The following is a 27,137-nucleotide window of genomic DNA, read 5'->3' on the forward strand; positions in this document are numbered from 1 at the left end:
GGTCCAGCTGCCCCCCGGTTAAGAGCGCTTATGATTCACGTATTAACTGCAAAGTTTAACCATCATAGAGTGAAAGCTTATCATTTGCTTGTGTTTTTAAGTCCTGTCAATTTAAACATCAAACGCAATATGAACTCGCACTGTTTTCTGACAGACAGACAGCATGTGAACACAGAGTTGGTCTCTTTCTCTTATCTTTGAGCTTGAACAAACACTCTCAGCGAAAACAGTCGGTTCTGTATTGTAAACAATTAAGAAAACGGATGCATATAATATTGGACCCATACGTGCTTTCCTCAATGTGTGTACCTGAATACAGATAGATTAACCTGAAAAACATAAAGCACTGCTTATTTTAATTTGTATCTTAGTTTTATTGTGTTTATCTAAGCTTGTAATTCGTTTATTATTCTCTAAGCAGATGCACTACCCTACAAAATTATCCCAATCATCCTAGAATGATTAATTATTTTCAAATAGAGCTATTCAATTCATCTGGTGGAATTGTTTTCATATCGCAATATATAAATTGCAGAAAAACTAAATATTGCAATGTCAGATTTTCTGCAATATTGTGTAGCCCTATTACCCTGAGTAACATTTAACCTTTAATAATAAAACAAGTAAAATCATGACTGTAAATAACATATAATATACCTGACACAGGTGAAATCACTGATGAATCTTTGTGAATACTGTATGTCTTCCTCCAGAGCTTGGGCTTTCTCCATCACTGTTTCACTTCAGCATGATCTGATGTGTCTTCTGTCATCTTCTGTTTTTAGTATAAACATCAAAAGATAAATTATAGTAAACAGCAAGTTATTTTCATACTTTATTGTATGATATTTAAGAATTATGTATAATTGAGGATCAATATTCCTTCATAAATTTTCACAATTGATAAATTATAGACAATAATACTGACAGTATTAATTTGACTGAATAAGACTGACAGTTCTGATACATCTTATCATAGCCAGTACATCTTTGTTTCTTAATGTCTTTAAATCAAGCAGAACTGTAGTAATATTTACAGTAGGCTAGTAAGGATACTGTACTGGGTGAAATGCCGTCCCCTTCATAGACTGTAGTCATGACAACGCCTTATTATGATGGCTTGGCTAGGTTATTGCATGTGATCAGAAAATGATGCAGTTACAATTATAGTTAAATCGAAAACCAGTTTAAAATGACAAGCATCGCTGATTTCCTCCTGACAGTCTTTAAACACAATCACAATCTCGCTAGCGCCGTTAGCATCGCGCGCTAGCTGCCTTATAACTGTAAAACGAGCTGCAAAGAGCTTACAAGACATGCACAAACATGCCAATCTGACCCACAAGCATTTAAAAAGCAGAATAACTTACCTTTGAAATAACAGCAGCCTCCATCAGGTGCTCAGATGTCTTCTCAGGTGCAGAGTTTCTATCCGGTCCAAACAGGAAATGAACTTGAGGCATGACTCTGATTAAACCATACTTATTACATTATAAACGGGATTAAATAATAATAATAAATATATGTGATGTGAGCGCACGAGTTAATGTGTGGTTGTGTTTACATGAATAGCATATGCTAACGAGCTAAATAAACTATATAAATACTGAGTAAACAGCGTTCAAGTTACTTTTATACTTTATTACATGACATTTAAGGGATATTTTTAATCGAGGATCACTATTTATTCATATATTTAATTCACAAATGAAAAATTATAGGCAATAACACTTAAATAATTAGTATTTTGCATTAACTCGCTTGCTATACAGACCTACGCTGAAGCGGAATGAGGCTCCGCCCACCGGCGCCATCTTGTCTCGCTTGTTGTTCATTGCGTATGCAGCCAATAGGGGCTGCGGAATTAGGCTCCGCCCGTCGGCGCCATCTTGTTTTCGTGATTTCCCGCCTACCAGTACCGATCTGACCAATCACAGGCCTCAATACTTACACTTGTGTGAAAAATGCAAATTTTCGATGACGCCGGTACAGTACCAGGACCCGGCTGCAGGGGCGCACTCTCGTACACAGAGGATACACAGTGTATGGTATAAAATCAGGTTTTTGTGGTATATAAGGACATGCCGCGAAAATTGGAGAGGGTGCTTCTGGGACATAGAGAAAGGCATCTACATTGCCGGAATTACAAGGACATGGCCTGTGTCCTCATAAACCCAAATGTCCCCGTAATGCTGGTGCGTATTCAGGTCAAAAGTCCTCGTAAACCACAAAACCACACACACACACACACACACACACACACACACACACACACACACACACACACACACACACACACACACACACACTTCACAGTATGGTCTCTGAAGACAAAAGACCTGCTGATGCGCAGGTGGATCATCTAATTATAGCCTCGCTACGACGCATTCCTATGACGTCACGCAAGGCTATAAATATAGGTCAATTTCATTGACATTGTTTTACACATATATTCACAGCTGGTCACGACTAAAAGACGTTCCCATAGCGCAGCTTAGAGTGTAGTCTTTGAAAGGGAACATGATAATACAAATAATTACTGAAGGAGCCAAATGTAGTGATTATTTAACCACTAGATGGCGGTGTTCACTGTGCTGTAGGTGCAGGTCACCTGTTCATGTTATCTACTTAAACTTTCCTTTAGTTATTTTGGGGAAGGGACAGGTGGCGGGAACATATGGTTCTTAATATAGATCCACAAGCTTTTAAAACTGTATGAGTTATTTGTATTATTATTATTATTTATTTATTTATTTATTTATTTATTTTTATATAAAGCATTGAAGCAGAGATCACTATGTAGACATTATTTATTTGTTTATTCCAAACTATGGCTGAATAACATCTTACCACCTTGCCCTGGCATATAGAAAAACCACTACAATTACAAATAATGTGTCTCACTCTCAACTCATTTTTAACACTTCATTAAAAAAAAAAAAAACATTTAATGAGTTTTTTTTATTATTATTTTTGTAATTCTGCAGATGGAACATGTTCTAACTGTGAACCAGAACCTCAATGGCTTGTTATAGGAATATTAAATGCTGCATGTGTAGTTCTAGTTCTCGCTGTGATTGGTTACTTGATCTACAAAAGCAGAAGGGCAAATGGTGAGTTATAAATAATCAACACTGTTGCTTTAATGTGTTCTTTTTAAATATCTTTAAATATGTTTTAAAGACATTTGAAAATGTATAGACTAATGGACTGTTACACAATACTGTGTAACATTAAAAATATATTAACTAAGAGATTTTGATATTGATGATTTTAAATTATTTGGATTTCATTTGATGGGCACAGAGTCAATGGTGTAAAGTATTTGGGAAAATGTAATTAGTTACTGTTGTTGGTTGGTGTTGGTGCCTAAATACTTGACAAATGCATTCACAACCATGTAATTATGTTATTGAACTTTAACACATAAAGTAGGCTACATCCTTTCATTCAACTTTTTGAACAATAGAATAATAATAACAATAAATAACTATTTCAGTCAAAAATAATTTTAGCACTCCTTGTGTTCTCTGGTATAAATACGCATTAAAGTCTTTGCAAGACGTGTTTAAAGTTGTTGTGTGTTCACAGAAGCCCCTGCTATTTTTTCACTAGGTCTGCGATATTGAAGAAAAATGCTATGGCTACCTTGTTAAATAATGTGATATTCGATATGCGATATGATATTACTGTAAGTGTAAAATAATTTAAATTATATTTAAAAAAATATATAAAAATAAAATGATAAAACCAATATATAGCCTATGTTTAACATTCTTACTGGGAAAAGAAAGCATCACTACAACCATCAGTATACCATTCAAGTAAGAAATAAAGAAACTGCATATCTTCACATTAATTAAATATATATTTTCATGAGATTCATAATAAAGTTACAAAAGTTATTCAATCAAGAGTAGTGAGTGATTTTCTCTTTTTCTTTTGTTGTATGATAGACAGCAGAAGGTTTACAGTGTGACTGCTGGCCCTTTAAGACCTAATGCACAGATCTTATTGACACGCATCTGATATCTTTCCCAACTGTTTTATTGAAGACTGTTTTTACATAAATACTCACCAAGACAGACATTTTCACATAACAAAGTGTGTATTTAACCGTTCTAGTATAATAAGGCGCAAAAAAGAAATTACTGGATCACACGCTGTCAGAGAGGTGGCTTGTGAGTGCACTTCAGGTGTGTGTGTGTGTGTCAGACACCAGACAGCTCGAGACACAATTGTAGAAAGCAATTTAGAAATCCCGGCCAAATGCATTTTTTTAGGTCCAAACAAAAGAGGACGTATGGTCAGCCTACTGTACTTAAGTATCTTTTTGGCTACTTTGTAGTACTGAGTATCAAAGATATTGGCAACTTTTACTCTGTACTCGACTACATTTTTGAACAAGTAAATATACTTTTTACTCCAATACATTTGTGATGAGTAATGCAATTACATGGCACCGAACTTTTATGCAGCAGTTTATTTCTGCAATAAAGAAGTGATAACGCCATCTAAGGACATTGAAGGTACTATATCTTGTGCGTTTTGCCTTTACTCACCCAAACTTGTAAACAAGAATACTTTACCTGAATGTAAGTGCATTAGCAGGAACTTGCTGAATTGTAGGTATTTCATTTACTGTAGGAGATGAGGACACGACTGCAGCCGGCTCATCCCTTGCAAGTAAGCTTTGACTATTTAATTTTACTTAACATTATTTAATTTATTCGCTATATTGACAAGACCTTTTGGCCTTTTTGTGCACTTGAGCTTAACTGAGACTTGAGAGTTTGTAGATGTTTAAGAGGCTGTTGTGTCGACCTTGATTTATTGCAATATTGAGGTGTTCAGATTTATTTTGATTTTAGAAAATGAACATGATTTCTCATCTTACAAATCAATTGTTTGTTTGTTTGTTTTTTCACTGGAATGTCTCTTAGGTGTTGAGGAGTAGTGCATCTTTGAACCTACATTCAGAACGAGTAAAATACTTACTGTTAAAATCAAATAATCTGACTTTTACTCAAGTCGATTTAGAATTGGTGACTTGTAACTTGTAATGGAGTCATTTTCACTGTAAGGGTTTCCAGGTACTCTTTACACCTCTAGATAGACTAGACTTTGCACAGACTACAGGGCAAGACTAGCTTAAATGAATAATTAAGAAGCGTGAAATCAGTGCAGCTTGACATAAACATATTTACAAGAACATAATATCTGTATGTACTCAAGATGAAGTTTTTATCCACCTAATTTTTAATGTAAGAATGGAGTGGTCATATGTAACTTGAATGTGCAAGGCTTCTTGTGTCACTTCCAGTTATTGAAGCCGGAAAAAAAAATACAGTCAATTATGCTGCTTGAAATTGCACTTTTAATTGCTATCTATATTATATTAATTTCCCTATAATAATCATAAACTTATACACTCTAAAAAATGCTGGGTTAAAAACAACCCAAGTTGGGTTAAATATGGACAAACGTCTCAGGTTACTCATGTAACCATGGTTCCCTGAGAACAGGGAACGAGACTCTGCGTTGCCACGCTTTGGGGAACGTCACACGTGACTGGGTGTCTGAAAAACCAACTATCCAACAACGCCAATGTTCATTGGCCGGCGACAGCCTATGACGTCATAGGGGCGCGACCCGGAAGTATAAAAGCGCGCCCGCGGGAGCAGTCATTATCCATCGTCTTGAAGGGACTGCCCAGCAGGCCGCCTGAAGCATGGCAAAGGAACGCAGAGTCTCGTTCCCTGTTCTCAGGGAACCATGGTTACATGAGTAACCTGAGACGTTCCCTTTCGAAGGGAACTCAACTCTGCGTTGCCACGCTTTGGGGAACGATATACCAACGCCGCCATGATTAAGGAGAGTGCCTGCCAAAAAATATGGCTGAGGCAAAAGACCTCAAGGCAGTTCTCAAACTGCCCAGCAACTCCCCCTCGGGTCACACCAGGCTGTCAGTGACAGCATTCCCTTTGGCCAACAGCCCAAGCTGAACTTCCAAAAGGCTACTACCTTTCTCTTTCAACAAATAGAGCCTAAAGAAATCGCTAAGGCGTCCGGGACCCACTTTCCCGAAGGAAAAGTGGTCCCTTTAAGGGAATGTGGCCAAGGAACCAAAGGGAACCTCGGCCAGCCACTCTTGAGGGGAACGGGGTCACCCTCATTGCCACCAGGGAGGCCGACCTGGTCCCCTAAGGGAACAGACTTAGTCCAGGCCAACCCTGTCTGAATACAGAGCCTCTAGAAAACATTCTTGAAGAAGAAAATAGGTAAGAGTGACTGCAGAAAGGCAGAAACCAGCTCAGACCCACGCGTAGAGACGGGCATCCTGGAGAGCAGAACTCAGCTGAATGCTATGAACCCTCATATCGAGGGGAGATAATCCACTCACCTAGGATCTACCCAGTGCTTAATTAACGCACTGAGGAGGCTGTGCGCAGAAAACCCTGAAAGGGGAGCACAAACCAGCCTAGGGCTGATTCTTAAGATGGGGCCTGATGAAGGCCTAACCATCATAACCAGCTTAGGGAGCTAAGCACTATTACCAAACCCAACCCCAAGGGGGAAGCGCAGAGCTCACCTAACAGGTAGACTATGCCAAGAGCACATAATCATGGAGGCCCGAGAGGGACTTACAACATGACAACAGAAGTACACTCCAGAAACGACCCGTTTCAGTAAAACGCCTTTCTGAACACCTGTCTAACGTACAGAGACAGATAACTTCCACGGCAGCCGTGGGGAAGCTGCACAGTGCTCCTTAATAATCCACCCAACACAATCCGACAAGCAGTGTACTCAGTAAAAAACACTTTTTACTCTTTAAACAAGAGGAGTACAGCGTACACCAACACGTATTAAGGAAGGCCTGGAAGGCCTATAACCTCAACAAACACGTGGCATCAGCTCGTGGTAGTGTTTAGGTCCCAAGCCAGGTAAACAACCCGCAAAAAAAAAGGGGGTTGAATCTACCACTTGGGCCCCTGGCCAGCGAAAGTGTATATGACTAGTTCTCAGGGAGAAATACACCCAAAACAAACACCAGTATGTCCAATAAAGGCGGCCCGCAGGCTTAGCATCCTTTAGGACACACGGCGTAAGTCTCGTGGCCGTTTCCAGGAGCACAAAGATCCAACCTAAGCGCTAGGTGGCTCTTAGCTCAACTAGAATCATCGACTCAGAGGTAACAATAGGTTAAACCAAACCTCAGTAAGGTTTCACTACTGACATCTCATCCAGAGCCGCACAGAAAAACACAATCTGTGCCAACACGTAAACTAAAAAGGAGGCCTGAAGGGGCCTGCCGATTCAATGACACGTGGCTTCAGTTCGTGAATTTCCAGGGAACCAAGCTACAGGGAACCAGCTCTAACCCAATAAACTATGGGAAGCTAACTGCTACCTGTGCTAGGCTACACTTTCCAAACAGGCAAAGTACCCTAAGTTTTGTGACTAAAGGGAACCATACACAACCAACATGGCTTAAGGGAGGCTAGTTGAGCCTGCTACCTCCAACAACATGCTGCAGGGCCTGAAGCAGTGTAAAGACCAAAAACAGTATGTGAGCAGACTGAAATCTATTACACAGCAGTATAAAACTATTGCTAACTAGAAGGAGGCTAAACAGTCTAGCCTACAATCACCGTTATATGCAATATAGCTGATAAACAGATAACTGAAAAAGGGAGCTGACAGATACTAACTTTTCTCAAAAAGTGATCTAGCTACCCTGAGTATGCAACCCAACAGGTGATGCACTCAGTAACACTGGGGAAAGGATTCACCAAACACTTACATAGAGGCTGCTTTTTAAGAAGGCCTACTATCATAAGCGGGTGCCAACCTGTGGCAGCATATCAAGCTCACATACCAAATGTAGGGCAAACGTCTAGAACTCAAAGAAACTTTGAAATACATGCAATTTGACAGAGAGAAAAAATAAAATCATTGCTACAGATTCTCAAATCTGTTCCAAGCCTTAGAGAACAGAGCTAAAACGCTGGCATAGTCAACTCAAACTTGAAAACATCAAGTGGCTCGGAAGAAAATATTTTTTCCTCTCAGCATGAATGTTCTAGAGAGTGGGGCCTAGCAACATTAATAGCATAAACTTATCTACGCAAAGATAAGGGCCTACCACCTGAGAAACAGCATCAGGTCTCTAACAAAACAGTCTAAAACCTAGCTGTTACACTCATCGTTGCACCTACATAAGCAATGGGATAATCTGGGCAAAAAATTCAGCCACTCCCTCAGGAGAAGGCCAAAACCAAAATACATATGGGAATTATTTATACATACACCATACATACACTTAGTTCTAGCCTGGCCAAAACATACAGGCCTATTCAAAATAACAGGCGCTAATAAAACAAGCCTGATCTCTACCTAGAAATTTCAGATAAGAAATACAGCAAAGATCACAGCCATCGCGCTGGGCGGCCAGTTAGGATCGCCACAAACGCATAAACTGAAGTGATGAGCGCCAGCTCAAACTATACTGACAACAGTCGAACGGCAGAACATACAGAGAAAAAAAAAACTGAACAGCAGCCATTCTGTGGCTCGCTCAGTCAGTCTCAACACTCCAGTTTTTTTGCCCAAAAAACCCCTATTACATGTTTACTGTTACACATTCAGGAAACAATACAGGAATAAAAACAAGGTCGAACATTTAAGCGATTAAATCAGACCTTGTCTTACCTTCCCGCGGCTCGAAGACCAGAGATTCCTTCCACGTTCTTTCATAGTAGAAGAATGATATCCCCGGTTCCATAAGCCTACGAACCTTTTCACTATCAAGCCAGAAGGCGGGCCTTCAGAAAAAGTTTCATCATGGGCCGGCCACCGGCCTGACTGTTCAAAGGTGTTATCCTGAACGTGCACAGATTAAAATTAAAAACATATCCCGGGAGGACGAAGAAAAGGGGCGAAGGAAAGTACCAAACCTTCCCTCGCCCAGAGAGGAGAGCAATCAGCGGCGTTGATCACGCCGCCGATCGATCACCTCCCTCAGATCACCTCTCCTTTTCTTCGCATCCCGCCGCTTCTGAGACTTACTCCGAGGTGGAGGAGGTGCTCGAGCGGCGACGCTGGATCTCTGACCCTGCCTCTGAGCCTCGGCTCGAGGCGGACCAGAGCCTCCCGGTTGTCTGGGCCCAGAATCGGACCTGAGCGGTATGAAACTCTTAAATGCTGCTGAGCGCGCCCTCGCCTCCCTAAACTTTCCAACGACCGTCTCAACGGAACCGCCGAAAAGTTCAGATGGCGAGACCGGGGCATCGAGGAGAGAGCCCTTCTCTTTCTCCCCGATGTCTGCCATGGTCAACCAAAGGTGCCTCTCCATAGCCACCATAGCCGCCATCGATCTTCCAATCGAGGCGGCCGTTTGCTTAGTGGCACGGAGAGCCAAATCCGTGGTTTGGCGCAGCTCAGCCACCGCATCAGGGGACAGACCCTGCCCCTGATCCAGGTCCTTCAGCAGGTCAGCCTGGTACACTTGCAACACCGCCATTGTGTGCAAAGCAGCACCAGCCTGGCCCGCAGCAGCATATGCTCTGCCGTTCAAACGAGATGTCATCTTAAGGGGTTTAGACGGCAGAACCGGAGCCTTCAGTGTCGGCGCACTACCCGTGACGAGATAGTTAGCAAACGTCTCGTCAATGGGGGGCATCGACACATACCCATGCTGGCCCAATTCCTCCACATCAGCGAAATTCCCCGCTGATGCAAATGAATCCTGGCCGAGTATGGGTTCTTCCATGCCTTCCCCACCTCAACATGTAGGTCGGGAAGGAATGGAAGGCTCGCAGGAATTATAGGGTTGTGGTCAGATAGAAAACGTTCGTCCAATCTGCCACGAACAGGCTCTTTCCTGACGCGCTGCCACGGCAGCTGCAGCCTGCCTGCAGCGTGTTCCACAACCTCCAATAATTCCACATATGCTGGACAGGGAGGCTTGGAAGGGAAAGAAGCCACCTCAGTCACTTCTCCCTCTTCCAAAGCCATCTCCTGCTCTCGGGGGCTCTCAGCCAGAAGAGCACTCGCCCCTGGATCCGATGATGTCAAGGAGATGGCATCATCGTCATCCAGCAGCTCATCCCCGCCAGCCGCCGCTTGAGGTTGAGAGACCGTAACACCTCTCTCAAACTTAGCGGCGAGCTCCACCTGTGACCCCCATGAATGCAGCCGCCGCTCGGCCTCAGCACGAGCAGGACCAGATCCACCGGCACAGGTGCAGACGTCTCTCCCCTCGAGAAGAGCGTCAGGCGGGAACGGAGCGTTCTCATGGGAAAACGCTCACACAGCTCACAGCCAGTGTTCTCAAACGCTGACCGTGCGTGCTCTTCTCCCAGACAAAACACACATAGGGTATGAGGATCCTCCGGGGTCAGAAACCTCGGACAAGGATCCGCACACTTCCTAAAACCTTTGCCCTCAGACATAGTTCCAGATACTCACAATTTGATTTAGAGAAGTCGGACAGTGGCAAGACACAGGCAGTCCCTGAAAGACGAAAAGATAATGACTGCTCCCGCGGGCGCGCTTTTATACTTCCGGGTCGCGCCCCTATGACGTCATAGGCTGTCGCCGGCCAATGAACATTGGCGTTGTTGGATAGTTGGTTTTTCAGACACCCAGTCACGTGTGACGTTCCCCAAAGCGTGGCAACGCAGAGTTGAGTTCCCTTCGAAAGGGAACCCAGCAGGTTGGGTTAAAGGGCACCTCTTTCACAAGATGTAATCTAAGTCTGGACAAGTTTCAGCTTAAAATACCCCACAAATTTGCCCCTATTTGGGGGTGAGCAAAATCATACCTTTTACTATATTACTATATTGCTGCCTAAAAAAATAAATCCAAAATTGGTTGAAAAAAATGGCTGGGTGAAAACAACCTAATCCCTGGGTTTGTTCATATTTAACCCAGCATTTTTTAGAGTGTAGCACAAAGAGTTTTACCATTTATAGCTCTTTGTTATTCTTCCAGTTCTTTAACTATAGGTGCTAATGAATCAAAGTCTTGCACATCCACAGAAAATAGTTTACATCCACATTGTGAAATAAGATGGAAACTGTATAATCTGCTGTAACTTTTTTTTAGGTCTGATAAGAAGCAAGTGCAATTATGGCTCAATGGATGATCAGTCAAAAAAATGACCAGTCAGAAGATGATCAGTAAAGACTGTAATAGAGGAGAAGATTATTATGATGAGGACCACATCTACAGGATCATCTACACACAGGTGTCTCCACATCATATTCATTGTCTTTCTTTACGCAAAGAGAGTTGGAGAAATCAAATCAAAAATCAGTCCAAACTGCAGCAGGTGCAGACTCCAGTGGATCAGCAGTGATGAACTGAGATGTGAACATGTTTATGGGCACTGATGAGAAATTACACATTCTGGTCCATTTTAAACAGACAAAGTGTTTTTACATTCTTACAAGATTTTGTTCCTTTAGCTGTTTCTAATCTGTACTAATTATACTTTAATAAGAATGCTTACTTATGGCAGCTTCTGTTCATTATATTTTCATTTGATCTTAAAATGCTTCAGACGACACTAACTCCTGTACAACTTTGGCCTGTTGCACATTTTAGAGCTGACAATTAATATAACACTTTGCTTTTAAATGAATATAAATAATACATGCATTCATGTATAAAGTTTTAAACAGATTAAGCTAACATGTATTCATTTGAGCTCTCAGTGAACCTATATCTTTCAGCTTCCTTCTCAAACTTTCACAGCAGCAGCAGTGTTTATTCCTGCCTTGTAAATGTGTTTAATTTCATTATATTTTTCATAACGATCTCTTAATCTTCAGAAGAGACGTGAATTCACCGTCTCTCTCATGAGAAGTGAATCAAACTGACACTCTCCATGTTCCACACTTTCAGGTGGACGCGCTTCAGAGTTAATCACAAACTCTGGTACTCTAAACCTACTCTGAAACTCAAAAGTTTGTTCAGCTAGCTTTGTGCAACAGACCTCTGAACTCATTAAGCTGATCTTTCCAAATCAAATGATGAAGAAATTTACACTTAAAGGATTAGTTCACTTTCAAATTAAATTTTCCTGATAATTTACTCACCCCCATGTCATCCAAGATGTTCATGTCTTTCTCCCTTCAGTCGAACAGAAATGAAGGTTTTTGATGAAAACATTCCAGGATTATTCTCCTTATAGTGGACTTCAATGGAGCCCAGACAGTTGAAGGTCAAAATGTCAGTTTCAGTGCAGCTTCAAAAGGCTTTAAACAATACCAGACGAGGAATAAGAGTCTTATCTAGTGAAACCATCTGTCATTTTCAAAAAAAAAAAAATTAATACATTTTAACCATAAATGCTCATCTTGAACTAGCTCTCTTCTTCTTCTTCTTCTTCTTCTTCTCTATTAGAATTCCAGCAGTGTAGACACTGCTAAGTGTATTACTGCCCTCCTCAGGTCAAAGTTTGAACTAAATTGTCATATACAATATGCTAGTGCAAGTATATAACAATTTTTCTATATGGAGAAAAATCCTGGAATGTTTTCATCAAAAACTTTATTTTCTAATTTATTTTCAACTGAAGAAAGAAAGACATGAATATCTTGGATGACATGGGGGTGAGTAAATTATCAGGAAATTTTAATTTGAAAGTGAACTAATCCTTTAACTGCTTCTGGCCACTGAGCTGCACAACTGTTGTAGCCTTCATTGTTGTTCATTCTTTGTTCTTAAAGGGGAAGTGTGTGATTTCTGCACCACTAAAATGGGAAAATGCTGGAAAACCGCTGGAAAAAGAATGAATGTTTCCTTTTATGTCATTGGTTGAAAAAATACCTATAGTCCCACCCCTATACCCATGCCATTGGTTGAATCAGACAAAAATACAACAAGAAAGTATTTATCATCAAAATCACACCCATTGATGCATTTTTGCAAATGTGTGCGATAGAGGGAATTATTATTCTGACATTTATACTCTATACCCAGGGATAGTCACTCAGTACTGTTCCTGATGATGTTATATTTTTAAAAAAAAAAAATTTATGGCCCAAGCCAATAATGGCGCAGGACCCTTTTGTTTTTCTAAGGAGAATTATTTTTTTTCCATCATCCAGGGCTTTTTGGGGGCCTTACCGTTCTCAAAAACTCTTGAAAATTGGCACACACATTGGAATCTGCGGCCATTAGGACACCGCAAAGGATGGTACCCGGGCGTGGCAGGGGGGCTCGATAGCGCCCCCTTGAATGGTGTCCAAAAACGTGGTCCATATATTGAACACACTTGCACATATTAGTATGAAACTCGGTACACATATAGACTTCATCGGGCCAAACAACCTTTATGCTTAAAATGTACGCCAGCTCAACAGGAAGTCAGCTATTATGGGTTGTTTGAAAAATGCACGCTCTGGAATTTGAATTACTCCTCCTAGAAGATTAATCCGATCACCACCAAACTCGGTCAGAATTAAGTCAAGACATTGAGAATGTAAAATTGCGAGCGGATTTTTGATATCTTGAATGGTTTGGCCGTGGCGAGGCAACGAATTTATGGTGAGAAAAGGGAAACAGGAAATGTGTTATAGCCTCTGTATACATTGATTGATGTTTATGAAACGTCAGCGGTGTGTTCGTTATAGGATGCCTTCACATGGATGTGACTATTGTGAGTCAAAGTTATAGCGCCACCAACTGGCAGCAGGAAGTGTGTTACTTTCAAAATGCTTTAAGATCACCCTCTAATATTTACCCAATTTGCTTCAAACTTCATTAGAGTAATGTCAAGATATAACGAATGTAGACCTGTAAAAAGATTTTTAATATTTTTCAAACACAGTTGCCATAGCAACAGATCAAACTTCAATATTTGTTTTGGATTGGTTTGAATATGTCAGAATTGTCATCCAGTAGACATGGGCAAAGCCTCAGAAACGGGCAGGAAGGAGGGCCTCTATAGCACCACCTTTTGAAAAAAGTGGGGGGTTAGTTTAACCTACAGTCACCAAACTCGGTACACATATTGATCTCATTAAGCCGGACAACTTTCTCATTAGCTCTGACCAACAGGAAGTCCGATATTTTGGTTTGAATGTGGATTTTTTCACCCTCTCTCCCTCTCTCAGTGGTATATCACTATTTGGACAGGACTATTACCAACACCTGTGATTTCATGTTCTGATTCATACAAGACTTAAATCTTTGTTTTGTTTTTACAAAGGAGAGTGTGTGTTTTCTCGACATGGGTGTTATAGAAAGTCATGTGCTGTGTTTGCAAACATCATGTACAACGCATGTCTTTAAATTAATTATTTATTGATATAATTCAAATTTATTAAAAATCACTATTTTAAGTAAATTATATTTTACACTTTTATATATTATATTATTACACTATTATATAAGTAAATTTCACTTGGTTTTATAAAAGTGTCTGTTTAAAATAAACTTGCATAAGTCAGTAGAAAAATGTAGACATGTACCTTACTATTACCTTAGACTGATATTAAAATCGTCTTTGCAGGTTCTGTGATTTGGCTCTATTTTTTAATTTTATTTTTTATACCACACATATTGAAATTTAATGAAAGCATGCTTTTGGAGCATAAGACTGTTGCACAAATGATAGTTCAGGGAGGTCTAAAAACACATGAAGAGGTGTGTTAGAATAATACAACATCAGCAATCACAGACATTTGCATTAGACTGGATTAGATTGCTCAGAGCACTGTGGAGTTTGAGCAAATAACAGTATATAATTTGCTCTGGAATTTTTAGAGAGGTTGTCTGAGAAAAACACAGACATGTCAGATTAGGATGATATTCTGCATTTGGAATCGACCTATGACATTCTATGACATGAAATTCATCTAAATTCATCAAAATCTTATGGATGTGGCTGTTGTGGTTTGTGATCATATGAGCACCAGCTGCAGCAGTAAATGTGGTCTACTCAAATAACTTTGACATAGTCCTTTTATGTTTACCCCTTTTAAATGCCTATTGCCCACTGTGCACAGTTGCCCTGAAGCCACCAGGTTGGCGGTGCAACCGGGCTTGGGCCCGCCATCGCTGCTTGCAGCTATATTATATTTTGCTATTGTATTGTACACTTTAATAAACTTTTCTATACTCCTCTGATTATATAATGGTAAATATTACAGTATCATAGCACAACAACTGTGATCAGCAATAATGATAAATGCCTAAATACTCACAATAAAAATAATATAGATCAACACAGTCTCGGAGGTAAGAAATGGATTATCCTTCACCTGAAATGTTTGTCTTTTCATGCTGAAATGCAAGGCAATATTTTATCTCAATAATTAAAAGTTTCCACAAATCCCTTCACTCGATTGGGATGTTCTCTTTTAATCTGGACGGCAAGGGCAGTGACTGTAACATTGAGCGTATTTTGCAGTATTAAACATGTATTTATACCGACTTCATCAGGCTCCGAAAATTCTACAAAAAGAACACAAAGAATGGCCTTTTCAGCTGCCATAGTTGAAACTCTTGCGTCATCAGAACAGGGTGTTCAACGCACCACCGTTTCTGTTTAAAAAAAAACGTTTTGTTGGGACTGAACGCTGAACGGAATAGATAGTTATTCGCTGTCTCTGCCAACTCAGGTGGACTAATTTAAAATGGCGCTCTCCCACCATCACTCCCTCGGCTGTTTTGAGGGAATAATAACATTGAATAAATGTAACCAGTTGTTAGGGTTAAGCTGTTACCCATAATTGTATAAAAACAAAACCAACTGTAAAAACCAAAACTTTATCATTCTAAATAAAGCCCAAATGTGGCCCATATGGGACCTTCAAATTAACAATGTGGGCAACCTAACTGTGCCCGAAAATGTATTCAAAATGGGGCCCACATTCAGCCCATCAATGTGCCCACTCTGAACCCATGCCCAGATGATGCCCATATAACCCAGATAAAACCCATGTGGGGCCCACATGGACATGTTGGCTGGGTTCTTTATAGATTTATAGATAGAGTAATTGTCGGGATTATTTCTCACTCTTGTTTAAGTGCGTCAAGGTAAGTTCATTTACTTCTGATCCGCACTATCAGTTATCGACAAACGAAACATTTAGAGTTTGGTTACAGCCTATTTAAAATAGTGTTCATTAATTATCTAGACTCCCTTGCTTCCTATAATGAACAGAAAATATTTTTTACACCTAATATAATAATGTAACAGGTCTCTAACAGGTCTCTAATTTCTTTCAGAGTAGTTTCAACTGAACGAATTTAATATTTAAATAAACAAAAAGAAAAGAAAAAAGTTTGTTTCTGACCCTATTGGCAGATATTTGTTTTTGGTTTAAGCCTAAACTCAGTAATGTTTGACAAAAATAATGAGGAAGAATTTTTTTTTTTTTTTTTTGCATTGTAACTGTTTCTCGTGTTTTAATCTTCTTTCCATTGTGGTCAGTTTTATTCACTTCCATATGATGTTTATTTTAGTATGGTTGTACAGCACAGTGGTCAAATTGTTTTTACTGTGCTTTAAAAAAAATTGATTTGATTTGAAGTCAAAGTGCTTAAATGATATATATAGTGGAATAGAAACACAAATGTTTATCACTGCCACCTCTTACAAACCTTCACGCTCTTTAAGATCACAAAACTCTGGACTTTTGGTTGTACATAGGATAGCTAAGTCCACTAAAGGACGGAGAGCGTTTTCACATTTGGCTCCGAAACTCTGGAATAGCCTTCCTGATAATGTTCGGGGCTCAGACTCACTCACCCAGTTTAAATCTAGATTAAAGACGCATCTCTTTAGCCAAGCATTCACATAATGCATCTCATATCAGATCAATTGCACATGAACTACTATGAACTCCGAAGTGGCATGTAGATGTTTACAAACTGTTTAATGCTTCTCAGAGGATTTACAGTATACACTTACAAAGAGCAAGTAACTGTATTAATAGTAAGTCAGTGAGTGATTCATTAATTCATTTTGCAGTAGCATTAATTAATTTGATTTCTGCTTCATCCTTTGTTCAAAACTCAGCATGGTCTCTAAAATAAAACTTATGACTGCTGCGTATTTACACTTAAATTGATACCGGTCTGCGCTTTGCTACAACATTAAAGCATCCGCTCCGTGCTGTGCAGGGCTGAGAAGGCCATTCTTTGTGTTATTTTTGAAGAATTTTCGAAGCCTGCCCACTGAGCAAATTACGTCCAGAAGACGTCTTTTTGAGGTCTTGTCTCAGGTTGAAAAGACGTCCACTGAGGGGCCAGAATGAAAGTTTTTATGACGTCTTTTTTTGACGTCTTCTGGACATCCGATATAGACGAACACGCAGAATCACCAAAGGAGAAAAATCACAATTTTTTAAGCCACCATCGTGGAGATGAGTGTTTGCTTTAGTTGGGCTCTTGACCCTTGTCTTATTAATATTAGAGTTTGTTTGGGCAGTTAACTGAGTCATAACAGCCAGACAAGTAAAGAGAAATGATCAGGTGTTGGTTATGGTCTCACATAAACATTATTTGACCTGAACTCATGAAATAATGGTGTTTGTGTGTGTGTGAAATGAATCAAACTTTGATTCAGTGTTTTTGATGTCCATGTGTTTGCTGAACCAACCAAGGCCTAAGGCCCAATGAAATACTATAGGAATTCTTATAGGAGTTCTTCCAACATTTTTTTAACCATAGACTAAATTTTAAAATATAAACATGCAAGTTTAGATATTAATAGGACAATATAAATGGTATATATTAAGGTTGACAGTAGCACAAATTATGTACTTCATCTAGCCAATTTCTTCAGGTGTACAGACAAAAAAGTTATTGCAGACATGTTTTATCAGCACTATATATTTATGACATCATATGTATTTTTATTTTTTTATTTTCTTCCCTTTTCTTTTAATATTTGTTACGTCCTCCCATTTTTGTCCAGGGTAAATAGGGATCGAACAAACAAAAAAAAATTGGAGAGACTTAAAATATCTTTAGCTCTCCATTCCCAGAGTCACAAAACCACCAAAGGTTAGGTTTTCAATTTAAGTGGCATGTCTGCCTTTTTTATTTATTGAACAGGAGTATGAAGTGGAAAGAAATTAAAGGATGACAAATAATTCAAAAACAGAATAGTTACCTCAAGTGGAGGACCCGTATAAAAGAAAATCCCAAAAAAAACTCTACCTAAAAGATTTAATACTAACTTACCTATATATCCCCAAAAGAAAAAAAACAAAACAACATTTAACTTCCCTCCCTCCTTAACTAAACCATAACCAGGAGAAAAGATATCGGAATCCTCCACCCTACATTACCCACAAATATATGATAGGAATTATCCACTCAAAGCAACATAACTCATATAACCCAACCCAACCCAACCCAACACAACGACCAAAAGCGCGCTGCGCGCTACACTCCTCTGGGACTGGAGAGCAAAAGATCACACGCCACATTGTCTCTCTCTTCGTTAATGCCGTCTCTGCAGTATTATGCCACAGTAATCAGGAAGTGCACCAATCAGTACGCAGGCAGCATTCACATGACCACTGAAGCACAGGTGGTAACCCTTAACCTGTCAGGAAAGCATACACACACACACAAAAAAAGAGAGAACACCACAACCACAAACATCATTTTATATAAATAATCAGAGGTGGAAAGTCCAGGGGTCAGAAAGTAAAAGTCCTGCCATATTTTTTTTTCCACCCGCTTAAACAGTGTTAAAGTTAATGAGATAAATAAGATTGATGATTGAGCATTATTGAAGACACCTGATGATAACAAGCAGAATCACCAAAGGAGAAAATCACAATTTTTAAGCCACCATCGTGGAGATGAGTGTTTGCTTTAGTTGGGCTCTTGACCCTTGCCTTATTAATATTAGAATTTGTTTGGGCTGTTAACTCAGTCATAACAGCCAGACAAGCAGAAAGAAAAGATGATCAGGTTTTGTTGGTTATGTTTTCACGTGCTTATTACTTGGTCTGAATCACTGAACTCATTTGGAGCCCAATCTCTGAGTTAGATTCACATTATTGATTACAGCAGAACTGTGATTCATTGTACAGCACAAGATCCATTTTTTTTTTTTTTCAAAATAATTCAAAGGTTTTATCAAAAATTGTTCGTAGAAAAATTAAAAAGAGGCTCTCATGTAGACACACAGATATCAAGAATCAGCCTGTGAATCTCAACAGTGGTGACCATCAAAAAGCATGTTGCAGTGCATTCTGGGAGCCACCAATCAAAATTCATCCATGGCTCCCATCATGCATTGCTACATGAATAAATTATGAGCTGAATTGTCTTAGTAATTTCCTTTATTCTCATATTTTATTTTGTTCTGTTTATGCGACTTTTTAGTAGCTTGTTTTCTAATGTTCAGAGTTGATCTGTTGATCAGAATATGTTGCTTGTCACCGTCGTTGAGATTCACAGGCTGATTCTTGATGTTTGTGTGTGCCTAAGAGAAAGATTTTTTTTTTTTTGAAGAGAACAACTTTTAAGAAATCCCTCAGATTATATTGATAAAGCTGATCTTGTGCTGTAGAATCACAGTGCTGCTGTAATCAATAATGTAAATCTAACTCAGAGATTGGGCTCTAAACGAGTTCAGACCAAATAATGATCATGTGCAAACATCACCTGATCATCTTTTCTGTTTGCTTGTCTGGCTGTTATAACTCAGTTACAGCAGTCCAAACAAATTCTAACAGTAAAAAGTCAAGGGTCAAGAGCCCAACTAAAACAAACCCTCATCTCCACGATGGTGGCTTAAAAATTGTGATTTTCTCCTTTGGTGATTCTGCTTGTTATCATCAGGTGTCTTCAATAATGGTCAATCATCACTCAATTAATCACTTACTTACCTCATTAACTTTAACAGCGCTTCAGCGGGTGGAAAAAAAAATATGGCAGGACTTTTACTTTCTGACCCCTGGACTTTCCACCTCTGTAAATAATAATAAAAAAAAAAAAAACACATGCGTCCTTGGACGTAACATATTAAACAACAAAGAGTATTTAAGAGGAATACAGTCAAAACCTTAGCGATATTGCACTTGAATAAAGGTTTAATCTGCCGGTTGTCCTGTAGGTGACCTCATAACTCTGTCTTCTTACAATGCACTTAGAGCTTTACGATTACCCCAGAGCACTCGTAGATCTACGATCATTTTCAAGTGCTACTTAAGTTATGATGCTTTTGGGAAACAGACCTTAAAGTTTAAGACTTGAGTAAAGTTGGCTGCATATTCACAGATTCGAATTTCCCAAGTCAATAACTCCTGAGCTAAACGCTGTTACTACACAAATAACACCTCTTTTCTATTGTAATTTTTATGATTTTTTAATATGAAAATAATAGCATAACTTGATTATTGTGGAAATTAAATTCAATAACTTCACTGTAATACACTGTACTGTCACCAAATTCAGCTCACACATCACTGATGTGATAGTTATAATACAACACTTATTTGGGAGAAATGTCTTTTTGTATAATTTGTATGATTTTTTTAATATGAAAATAATCCCATTCTTGTTCCTGCTTTTTCAAGGCAAGATCTAATTCTTTAAATTTGAGTGTGAGTACGGGATCAAAACGTGGACTGGTAGGATCAATACTGGGAGGCAGAGCAGCAAAAGAGCCTTCATCTGCAATCCCAATATTCTCCTCCAAAGCATCTTCCGAATCGGTCGGCAAAATTCCAGCTGTAACTAGCTCTGCGTAAAGCTTATCCTTAATTACCCGTTTAGCACCCGTTCCTAACAGTAGGCTACTATAAACCATTGAGTTGAAGTTCTTGAAACCATATGGTTGCCTGTCATTTTACATTAACATCTGACAGAAGAAAATATGTATTTTTCTGTTTTCTTTGTTGTTTGTGTTTTATGTGTTCCTCAGAGAGACATTACCTCCAATACATGTTTACAGCAACAAAGCAGACACATTCCCATAGTTCAGTGCTAAGGCAGAGTCCGATGACAAACAGATCACTTACTACAGTAATGAAAAAGGAGTCTGGGTAAGAAAGAATCTGACTGACTGGACCGAAGCTCCAGAACCACCTGATTCTAGAGAAAAGTTCCTAAATCTGCTGTACTTTCTGTCAAAGTCCACAACTGGGGATGGTAAGAGTTTTCCAAAAAAGTCTCTTTGGCTCACCAAGGCAAATCATCAAAATACACTAAAAGAGTGAAATATTATTCCAATTTAAAACAGCTGTTTTGTATGTGAATATTTAATAAATTGTAATGTATTCCTGTGATCAAAGCTGAATTTTCAGCATCATTACTTCAGTCTTCAGTGTCACATGATCCTTCAGAAATCATTCTAATACGTTAATTTGCCGCCCAAGAAACATTTCTGATTATTATTAGTATTGAAAATAGTTGTGCTGCTTCATATTTTGTGCAAACCATTTTTCCATAATTCTCTCATTATTAAAAAAATTCAAAAGAACAACATTTATTTCAAATAGAAATAAAAAATTGATGCACCTCTTGATGTTAATAAATGTTATTTCCATGAAGAGGTGCATAATTGTTTGGTCAAGATATTGTATTGATATTGCAAGAGGTGTGCACTCTGTAAAGTCTACTCCAGCAAATCCCAAAGACTTTCAAGGGATTTAAGGTCTGGACTGAGGTGCTGATTCATGTGTGAATATGATTCTTCATGCTCCCTCCCAACCATAGGCGGATTGGCCATCGGGCAATTCTGGCAAATGCCAGAGATGCCGGACCATTTTTTTTTTAATGTGGGCCGGTCAGTTTTATTTTTAATATATATAAATAAATCGTTTTTACAGGCCGACAGCTAGGATGGGGTTTTATTGCTAGCACAATTTCACTATGGTTAATATTAATAATAATAAATTACAAGAAAAGGCCGGCCCAGTCCCGAGATGGGCCGACTGCACAGCCCCTTTTAGTTACTATAGCCATGGCGCTCTCACGCCACACATCATGTTCTCTCAGAGTAAAAAATACATTGGAGCAAAGAGGACACTGACAATGAGTCGACAGACAAGATAAATTTAAACAATAAATACCGTTTTGTGGCTCTTTAATGTGTCTTGACAGATTGCTGTAGCGCCTCAGTTCAAGCAGCCCGTGCAGGGCCGTGCACAGACCTTTTGAGGGGCATGTACTAAAAATGAAAAAGGGCACCCCACCAAATAAATAACATAAAATAATAGTCTCAAAAGCTTTATAGTTATTCACTATTAATGATAGTTATATATATATATATATATATTATTCAGATGTGCAGATTTGAATCATGTTTACTTCATATATGTAACCCCTCTACCCAGGTCCTACTCGCCCCGCTCTGTGCGGGCCTCGAACCTGGGTCTCTGGCATGGGAGCCGGGCGCTCTAACAAGGAGGCTAAAGGCTGCAACCTCTAGCATCAGTCGCTAGAGCATCTCTTGAGATCAGAGGAGTGAGGTTTACTTGCACAGCAACTACTAGCTAGCCTCCGTTACACTTATATGATTCTGAATAGACAACTATCGTGTTTACTGCATATATATAGGCCCAGCCGATTTTGCCGAGGCTTCAGCCCCGAATGTTTTGAGTCAAGCCCCGAATGTAATGACAGTCACTGAGCAAATATGAAACTGGACAATAGCCTATGTAAACCCCCGAAATCATAAGTTGCTTTATTTCATTGCGCTTTGGCTTTGCATATACTGCATACAGCCTGTAAAAATAGACCTTAAAAATAATCTAGCCTATAGAATACATTTCTTTGCTGTCGGTAGCCTATGGGCTAGTTCAATACCGCTTTTCTACAGTATCCGACCATACACCGGTAGACAAGCGCGTTCACGCACACCGCAGTTGTACAGAGCCATGCCTCCTGTCACTCACTCAGAGCAGCGGCAGGCCTCGAGACTCTCTTTCGGTCCGGTGGAAGGGTTTTTGTTCTATAACAACCGATATGACAACTTTAGCACATTTATCAGCTATACATTCATTCAGTGTTTCCCATTAATGACCCTCTGCTGCCGCCACCGTTTCATAATGAACTGAAAATTTAAAACATACTACGTTGCCAACAAGCTAAAATCGAAACTGTGATATGGCTTTGTGCCTTTATAAAACGGTAAAAGACAGTGATTAAGTATATACCCAGCCAACATAGCATGGTGGGGCCCAGATGGGTGTCACCTGGGCAGCCTAACTGGGGCCCAGACATTTTTGTCCACGGTTTCCATGGAGGCCCCACATGGGTTAGCCCAGATGAACTGAACACTGCTCAGTGTGCACACTACAGGCTGTTAAATGAAACACAGAAACATGCTGGAGTTAATGAGATAATTAGGTGATAATGAGCAGAATCACTGAAGGACAGAGAAACAACAAGAACTACGACTTCAGCCACAGCCTTCGATGAAATCAACTGAAGATAAAAGACATTAAATCATTCAAGATCTGATTAAACATCTCCACAAACAGCATTACCAGCTTCACTTATTACTAACCAGACTGACTTTATCTCTGTCACATGCTCTTTTTTTGAGAATTACCAGAGGTTTAGATGTTGATGATTTGTTGAAAATACTTTTGGTTTGATGTCACCGTGATCGAGGTCAGCGCTTACTTCAGTTAGGCAGTTTGACTCTTGACTGTTTTAGTGTTCCTCTGGCTGTTTGTTATGGCAAGAAAAACAAGAGACAATGTGGTCAGCTGCTAAATGATAAAAATATAGTCATCATTTAGTGGCTTAATTCACTGATCTAATGACTGACCTTTTTAGGAGCAAAATGTGATTAACTTTGTGCTGGATCTCTTCTAGAATTACAACACTAAAAATGTTTTAATCAGAAAATTTGAAAAACACATTGTTCACTAAACACTTCAAACCTCCTGCAAGATTCACTTACACAGACATCAAGAATCAGCGTATGAATCTCAACAATGGTGACATGCTTCATGCTGCAATGCATTCTGGGAGCCATGGATGAGTTTTGTATGAGGCACCCAGAATGCATTGCAGCATGAAGCATGTCACCATTGTTGAGAATCATACGCTGATTCTTGATGTCTGTGTGTGAATAAATCTTGCAGGTGTTTTAAAGGATTTAATGTACATTGTATTTTCAGATTTATTATTCTGATCTGTTTATTGTAACTTTTTTTTAGTTGTTCTGGAGAAGATCCAGCACCAAACTAATAATATTTTTTTTTTCATATAAAGCTCAGTCATTAGATCAGTGAACAAAGCCATAACATGATGACAATTATATCCATACCACTAAACAGCTGACAATAGCTAAACACATTGTCTTTTGCCATAACAAACAACAAGATTAGCCAAAGAACCATTATTGCTAAAACTGGCAAGAGTCAAACTGCCTAACTGAAGTAAGCGCTGACCTCGATCACGGTGACATCAAACCAAACTTGTTTTCAACATATCAACATCTAAACCTCTGGTAATTCTCAATAAGAGCTTCTGTAGATGAATGTCAGAAATAAAGTCAGTCTGGTTAGTTATAAGTGAAGCTGGTAAAGCTGTTTGTGGAGATGTTTAATCAGATCTTCAGAGATTTAATGTCTTTTATCTTCAGTTGATTTCATCGAAGGCTGTGGATGAAGTTGTAGTTCTTCTTGTTTCTCTGTCCTTCAGTGATTCTGCTCATTATCACCTAATTATCTCATTAACTCCAGCATGTTTCTGTGTTTCATTTAACAGCCTGTAGTGTGCACACTGAGCAGTGTTCAGTTCATCTGGGCTAACCCATGTGGGGCCTCCATGGAAACCGTGGACAAAAATGTCTGGGCCCCAGTTAGGCTGCCCAGGTGACACCCATCTGGGCCCCACCATGCTATGTTGGCTGGGTATACAGCCTGTCTGTGCTGCGTGTTTTAAAGAGAAGTGCGCACATTTGCGCACGCGATCAGCTGATGATCAAAATAAAAGCTCAAGGATTTATCTTTTAAAAAGAAATGAGTACAAAAGTATTGTAAAAAAGATGTTTGAACCCTTTTTAATGTCCAGGTACAAGTCAATGCTGTTTCTTTGTTCAATTTGCACACTGTACATGGGTTGAAGCTCTTAATTTTTAGTTTCCAGAGTGCACCAGATTGATGCATTTAACCTTAAAATGTACAAAATGTTCTTCTGGGGGGCATGCCCCGGACCCATACACCGGTAGACAATATATATATATATATATATATATATATATATATATATATATATATATACATACAGGGTTTCAGGGCTTCTTTAAAACTAATTATACAGCAATCATCTGTGAGCCATGTGCTTGAAGATGTTTATGACTTCACTGTGATCCACTGAGATGTCCCTCTCAACACACATTAATACACACACATTACATTCTGCATGATAAAATATAAAGAAGCACAGTGACCTGATGATTCTGTAGTAGTTTTTAGTTTGTACATTACTGTAGTAAAACCATGTTTATACATGTGAAGACGAGCGGGGAGTATACAATACTAGATTAAAAAAATTATCTAGCGAGCAAATACATATTAACGTCATAAACATTAACCATACTGTGTGACCATATATAATGTGATTAACGTTAAATGCAAGCGGCAACCTCCCCCTTTCTCTCGTGAAGCCAATACGGAAGTAACTTAAACTGCGATTCATCAACTGGCCGCTAGGGACAGGCTGCAAAAGGGAGCAGAATCTCATTGACCATCATGTTAAAACAGCCAAGTTTACAGCAGAAAAAAACGTTTACACTCTGGTTCAAATTGTGTTTTGGTCTATACTGATAATTTTGCCTTTCATGACAACTCTGAGGGGGGTGAATTTTTTTATAACTCATGCACTATTTTGAAAAATTATTCTTTGGACACGTGCTCATTAGTTTGAGAGAACATTTGAGAGTTATACAGATATCTTGTACATATGTACGTATAGAGTTTTACATTATAAACGATGCTCAGATTGCATCCTTTCTTGAAGAACGATGATGGAGAGCAAATCATTCCTTAGATATGTAATGCAAACGATGGAAATTATATAAAGATTTCATGGATTTAACGCTTTCATGAACAAAAAGTAGTTTTTTTATGTTTTGAAATGGACATTTTACCCAAGTGCAACGGATTGGATTCATCTCGCGATCTCTTTTTCATTAAAGGTATGAAGTCCCAGTTGATTTTTTGTGTTATTTGCACACCCACACAAATTAATTAGCCTACTGGTGTTAGAGCATCTAACGTTATAACGTTATCTTAAAAGTCACCGTAGACTGACAGTAAAACTTTAGTACTTTCTACTGGTATTGTTATCTTTATTCATATTTTAGATAGTATCTAGATATGCTAGGTGGGCGTGGTTTCAGCAACAAGTCGCATGGGCTCCAACTACATCCCGCCTCTTTGCCCATTTTCAGTTATCCGTGAGTGACGTGCGGTCACGTGCAGCTAAGATGGCCGCGGCCTCATTTACGTGTCAAAACTGCTGTTCAGAACTCTATGGGTGACGTCACGGACACTACGTCCATATTTTTTTTACAGTCTATGGTTAAATGTTAATGAATTAAGTGTATCAGCAGATAGCCATCATAAATCAAAGAAGAAATTTCTTAGAAATATATTTTACCTAGCTGACGAGGATCATTCGCTTTGTGTCAAACTCAAATGCTGTTACGCCAGGTTTTTGACCAGCGAATGTGTGCAAATGTGCAATTTGTCATTAAAACGACGGCGTCACATTAGGCTACGTCATCATTAGGTTATGAGCGCTCAGTTTTTCGTGTTGTAAAATACGTTTGGCCAAAATCTCAATTTATAAAATATGTAATACTACTGTACTGTATGCACAGGCTATTTAAGGCTATTTGTAGGCTGTTGGCTATGATGACTAACTTAGATTGCAAACGCTAGCCCCTCACTCTCTCTCCACCGCCGGTCTCAGGCCTCAAATGTATAAAATATGAAACTTTATAGACATACTAGTGTTTCTTTCATAAAGACAACGTTGTAGCCTACTTAATCAAACAACAAGATATGTATTTACCGTTGCAAGATGTTCAGCTGCTTTGCTGTGGAACTTCAGTTCGCGGCACTCAGGGGGGGGAGTTAAGAGGTTTGACTGACAGTTTGAGCGGATCCAAAAAGATTTTGTCA

The 27,137-nt window shown here is 39.2% G+C and overlaps 1 protein-coding gene and 1 long non-coding RNA gene across 2 annotated transcripts in view; both read left to right on the forward strand.

Annotated features, from left to right (window-relative positions):
• Positions 1-27,137, forward strand: part of LOC125275896 (H-2 class I histocompatibility antigen, alpha chain-like) — a 251,257-nt gene that overhangs the window by 151,602 nt on the left and 72,518 nt on the right. The window lies entirely within an intron of this gene.
• Positions 2,465-12,104, forward strand: LOC125275904. Its single transcript, XR_007186531.1, has 3 exons — positions 2,465-3,113; positions 4,648-4,686; positions 11,113-12,104. It is a non-coding gene; the product is annotated as an uncharacterized LOC125275904 (long non-coding RNA).

This window comes from Megalobrama amblycephala, linkage group LG9 (assembly GCF_018812025.1).
Source record: "Megalobrama amblycephala isolate DHTTF-2021 linkage group LG9, ASM1881202v1, whole genome shotgun sequence".
Lineage (NCBI taxonomy): Eukaryota > Metazoa > Chordata > Actinopteri > Cypriniformes > Xenocyprididae > Megalobrama > Megalobrama amblycephala.